Below are 5,561 nucleotides of genomic sequence, written 5' to 3'. Positions count from 1 at the left end.
GACTTGGGTGGCAGTTGTAGCCACGATGCGAGTGACATGGGAACCTCGCGTTTCCCAGACTTGGGTAGCAATTTTTGTCGTGAAGCGAAATGGAAGCCCTGTGTGTCCACTGATTTGGGTAGCAGTTTCCATCATGCCCTTAAATGGACACCCCGATTTCCCCAGACTTTGGTAGCTTTTCGTCGCCCCACGACATGGAAATCCAAAGTTCCACAGACTCTCGGGCGATTTAGGGTGTGCCGCGACATGGAAACCCCATGTTTCCTAGACTTGGGTGGTTTCTGTCGGTGGTTCTGGCCGCGCCACAACATGGAAACTGCGAGTTCCCCAGACTTGGGCAGTGGTTTCAAAACACCCCAAGTTCCCAAGACTTGCGAGCTAGTTTGCATCATCATGGAAACCCCAAGTTCCCCGCGTTGGGGCATTGTTGAAAACCCCATGTTTCCATCATGCCGTAAAATGCGGAAACCCACGGTTCCATCAAGGGCGAGACATGGAAACCCCAAGTTTCCCCAGGCTTGGGCACCGCCGATTTCGCTCTTGGCACGACATGGAAACCCCAAGTTTCCCAGGCCTGGGTGCTAGGGCGTGACATGGAAACCCCAAGTTTCCCTAGGCTTTGGCGCTGCTGGTTTCGGTCATGGCACGACATGGAAACCCCAAGTTTCCCAGGCTTAGGCGCCAGGGCATGACATGGAAACCCCAAGTTTCCCAGGCTTAGGCGCCAGGGCATGACATGGAAACCCCAAGTTTCCCTAGGCTTGGGCACCACCGGTTTCGGTCGTGGCGCAACATGGAAACCCAAAGTTTCCCCAGGCTTGGGTGGCGGGGCACGAATTGGAAACCCCAAATTTTGGGTGTGGCATGGAAACCCAAAATTTTTTGTGCCGAGTGGAAGCCCCAAATTTTAGGCGCCGGGTGGAAACCCCAAATTTTTGGCATGACATGGAAACCCCAAATTTTTTTGCGCTGTGCGAAACCCCCAAATTTTAGGCGCCGGGTGGAAACCCCAAACTTTTGGTGCGACATGCAAGCCCCAAATTTTAGGTGCCAGGTGGAAACCCAAAATTTGGGTGACGGGGCACGTCATGGAAACCCCAATTTTTCCCATGCTTGGGTGCCTTCTTTGTCGCAATGTGGAAACCCAAAATTTTGGGTGCCAGGGCATGACATGGAAACCCCAATTTTCCTGTGGCTTCGGCCCCTTTTCCATCGCGGTGTTGAAACCCCAAATTTCCCGCCCCCAAGCAATAAAAAATTGTCATCTGGAGGAAGAGGTAAAGGTGTGAGAGTGGGAGGGTTGTCCGATTTGTTTGTGACAAGAGAAAAGCTTTGAATCGAGGTGACCAAGGGCTGAATCTTAGTGGATCGTGGTAGCAAGGCCACTCTGCCACTTAAAATACCCCGTTGCGTATTTAAGTCGTCTGCAAAGTATTCTTCTCAATGACTATTTGGAATTGAACTTCAAAGCTTCCCTCACCGAGATGCTTCACGGTCGCAGTTTGCAAATGACATGGGCCCCTGGGGGTGACAAAGCAATGCCCCTACTACGGGTCAAGATATAGTCGAAGAGTGACATGCACTACTTCTAGCGTGGATTCTGACTTAGAGGCATTCAGTCATAATTTGACACATGGTAGCTTCATGCCACTGGCTTTTCAACCAATCTCGATGACCAATTGTGTGAATCAATGGCTCCTCTCGTACTAAGTTGAATTACTATTGCGGTGTGGTTCATCAGTAGGGTAATACTAACCTGTCTCACAATGGTCTAAACCTAGCTCACGTTCCCTATTGGTGGGTGAACAATCCAAAACTTGGTGAATTCTACTTCACAATGATAGGAAGAGCTGACATCGAAGGATCAAAAAGCAATGTCTCTATGAACGCTTGGCTGCCACAAGCCAGTTATCCCTGTGGTAACTTTTCTGACACCTCTAGCTTTAAATTTTGAAAATCTAAAGGATTAATAGGCCATGCTTTCACAGTTTGTATTCATACTAAAAATCAAAATCAAATAAGCTTTTACCCTTTTGTTCCACACTAGATTTCTATTCTCCTTGAACCCATCTTAGGACACCTGTGTTATCTTTTAACAGATGTGCCACCTCGGCCAAGCTCCCCACCTGACAATGTCTTCCACCCAGATCGACCCACCAAAACGTGCCTTAAGGCCAAAAATAGGGGCAGTGCCCCATCTCCACCCCACGGAATAAGTAAAAAAACCTTAAAAGTAGTGGTATTTCACTTGCACCGAAAACAGCTCCCACTTATTCTACACCTCTCAAGTCATTTCACAAAGTCAGACTAGAGTCAAGCTCAACAGGGTCTTCTTTCCCTGCTGATTCTGCCAAGCCGGTTCCCTTGGTTGTGGTTTTGCTAGATAGTAGATAGGGACAGTGGGAATATTGTTAATCCATTCATGCACGCCACTAATTAGATGATGAGGCATTTGGCTACCTTAAGAGAGTCATAGGTACTCTCGCCGTTTACTGGCGCTTGGTTAAATTTCTTCACTTTGACATTCAGAGCACTGGGTAGAAATCACATTGCATTAGCATCCATAGGGACCATCACAATGCTTTGTTTTAATTAAACAGTTGGATTCCCCTTGTCCGTAAGAGTTCTTAGTCGACTGTTCGATGCCTAGGGAAAATCCCCTGGTAGGGGGCATTCTACGCCTGTAGCCCAATCAGCATGCGACTGCCTGCCCTCGCCACGAGAGCATCTTGGGCAGAGTACCGATAGCCCATGAATTGAGGGTGCGGACCCCTAGGCCCAACCCTCAGAGCCAATCCTTTTCCTAAAGTTACAGATCCATTTTGTCGACTTCCCTTACCTACATTGTTCTATTGACCAGAGGTTGTTCACCTTGAAGACCTGATGCGATTATGAGTACGACCAGGCATGAATAGTACTCGGTCCTCTATATTTTCAAGGGCCGCCAAGGGCGCACCAAACACTACAAGACGTGCAGTGCTCTACCAGCTGCTAGACCCTATCTCTAGGTCAACTGATTCCAGGGTGGGCAAGCTGTTAAAAAGAAAATATAACTCTTCCCGGGACCCCCGATGACATCTCTGGATTTCCTAATGTTGCCGCCCGCTGCCATGTCCCAGTTCAGGAATATTAACCCAATTCCCTTTTGATGCTCATGTAGAGTGCACCCTTGATACAAGGTGTCCCTATCTCTTAGGATTGACTAACCCATGTCCAAGTGCTATTGACATGGAACCTTTCCCCACTTCAGTCTTCAAATTTCTCATTTGAATATTTGCTACTACCACCAAGATCTGCACCGGGGGCTGATCCATCCAAGCTCACGCCTGAGGTTTCTCAACGATCCCTGAATCCTCCTACTCATCAGAGCTAGGAAATTGCTCTGATGGTCGAGTATAGGTTGTGCGCTTCAGTGTCATCCATTTTTTATTCTAGTTGATTCAGTAGGTGAGTTGTTACACACTCCTTAGCGGATTTCAACATCCATGACCACCATCCTATTATCTTAATCAACAACCACCCTTTGTGGGATCTAGGTTAGCACACAATTTGGCATCGTGACTCGACTTTCAGTTCATCCCGCATCGCCATTTCTACTTACCAAAAATGCCCCACTTGGAGCTCTCGATTCCATGGCGCGGCTCAATGGAGTACCTATTTAAAGTTTGAGAATAGGTCGAGGGCGTTACGCCCCTAATGCCTCTAATCATTTGCTTTACCCGATAAAACTCGCCATGAGATCCAGCTATCCTGAGGGAAACTTCGGAGGAAACTAGCTACTAGATGGTTTGATTAGTCTTTCACCCTTATACCCAAGTCAGACCAACGATTTGCACGTCAGTATCGCTACGAGCCTCCACCAAAGTTTCCTCTGGCTTCGCCCTACTTAGGCATAGTTCACCATCTTTCGGGTCCCAATAGGTGTGCTCGCACTCGAACCCTTCACATAAGCTCAAGGTTGAACGATGATGCACCCCCCCAGAGAGGGGATCTCACTCGTCAACTTCCTTGCGCCTCGTAGGTTTTCAAACCCACCGACTCGCACACATGTTAGACTCCTTGGTCCGTGTTTCAAGACGGGTCAAATGGAAAGCCCGCCAGCCAACACCACAAGTGCGTAGGTCCACATGGCCCACCAAAAGGGTGTACGCTTCATTCCTTGACCACAACAACGGCAAAACGACAGGTAGTAATCAACCCGTGCTTGTGACGATGCAGCAGCCCGTGTTGCTTTGCACCTCAAGTTGAGCGGCAGACCAGCCTGAGCTATTCCACATCTGACCGAGATGCATCGATAGCCTCCATCCGCTTCCCTCCCAGCAATTTCAAGCACTATTTAACTCCCTTTTCAAATTCCTTTTCATCTTTCCATCGCGGTACTTGTTTGCTATCGGTCTCTTGCCCGTATTTAGCCTTGGACGAAATTTACCACCCAATTAGGGTTGCATTCCCAAACAACCCGACCCGTCGATAATGCCTCATGATGTGGCAGGGTCCTGGCCCGACGAGGCTGTCATCCTCTTAGGCACCCCCTTCCAAGGGACTTGGCCCAGGTCCGCCACTAAGGATGGTTCTATGGACTACAATTCAGGCGATGCCACCGCCCAATTTTCATGCTGGGCTCTTCCCGGTTTGCTCTCTACTACTAGGGGAATCCTTGTCAGTTTCTTTTCCTCCACTTAATTATATGCTTAAACTGAGTGGGTGTTCTCGCCTGAGCTGAGGTCGCAAAGTTGGAGCTAAATCCACCCTACCTGATGGGGAGGACAAGAGAGAGCAAATAAAGTTCGAGCAATGCCACACAAAACCCACATCAGGTAACGCCGACTGCCCATCTGAGGGGACAAGATCACCGCCTGCCGACACATGCCACAGAACATCGCTTGAGGTATTTTAGCTAACCACACCACATTGGGCATGGATGACCAACTCTGCTACTCCCTAACACATTGCAGGGAGCGTGTTTGAATGGGATGCGATGCCCAAATGGACGTGCCCTCGACCGAGGCCTCGAGCACAGATTGCATTCAAAAACTTGATGATTCGCGGGATTCTGCAATTCACGGTAAGTATCGCATTTCGCTACATTCTTCATTGTAACAAGAGCCGAGATATCCATTGCCGAGAGTCGTTTCCACGTATTACCGAAAAATCCGCCACAACACGGAATAGGGGCACCCCTGACAACAAATGCAAGGCTAAGGGGCAAAAGGATGAAGGAAGAAAAACGAATGAAAGAAAGAGAAACAAAGGTGCCTGCCCCCCTCATAGGAGGAGGCTCAAACAAAGAACAATCTCCCCGAGCCCCACGCCCTCGCAAAAGCGAGTAAATGCACAGAACAACAATCAAGAAGGACTAGGGTGGCCACCTCGGGAGCTCACACTGCTTTTAATCCTTCCCGAACAGCAGCCCATAATAATTCCCCCTTTTCTCCATAGAGATAGGGACTGAAAGGAAGAAGGGAAGAAAACAAGGTGAAAGAAATAGAGATCAAACGTGGCTACTAGCTCACAAGGGGAGGCTCAAACAAAGCACAAGCCTCCCAAGTCCCGCGCCTTTA

The 5,561-nt window shown here is 48.8% G+C and overlaps 2 non-coding genes across 2 annotated transcripts; both read right to left on the bottom strand.

Annotated features, from left to right (window-relative positions):
• Nucleotides 1-1,332: 1,332 nt before the first annotated feature.
• On the bottom strand, nucleotides 1,333-4,728 carry LOC149221923 (25S ribosomal RNA). The gene has a single exon (XR_016249973.1). It is a non-coding gene; the product is annotated as a 25S ribosomal RNA (ribosomal RNA).
• Nucleotides 4,729-4,976: 248 nt separating this feature from the next.
• LOC149221922 (5.8S ribosomal RNA) lies at nucleotides 4,977-5,130 on the bottom strand. Its single transcript, XR_016249767.1, has one exon. It is a non-coding gene; the product is annotated as a 5.8S ribosomal RNA (ribosomal RNA).
• Between the last annotated feature and the right edge of the window lie 431 nt (nucleotides 5,131-5,561).

The sequence above is a fragment of the Pinus tabuliformis genome, chromosome Q (assembly GCF_031772625.1).
Source record: "Pinus tabuliformis cultivar Carrire ecotype Pingquan chromosome Q, CPIR1, whole genome shotgun sequence".
In the NCBI taxonomy this organism is placed as follows: Eukaryota; Viridiplantae; Streptophyta; class Pinopsida; order Pinales; family Pinaceae; genus Pinus; species Pinus tabuliformis.
This window is presented reverse-complemented; position numbering and strand designations above follow the sequence as displayed.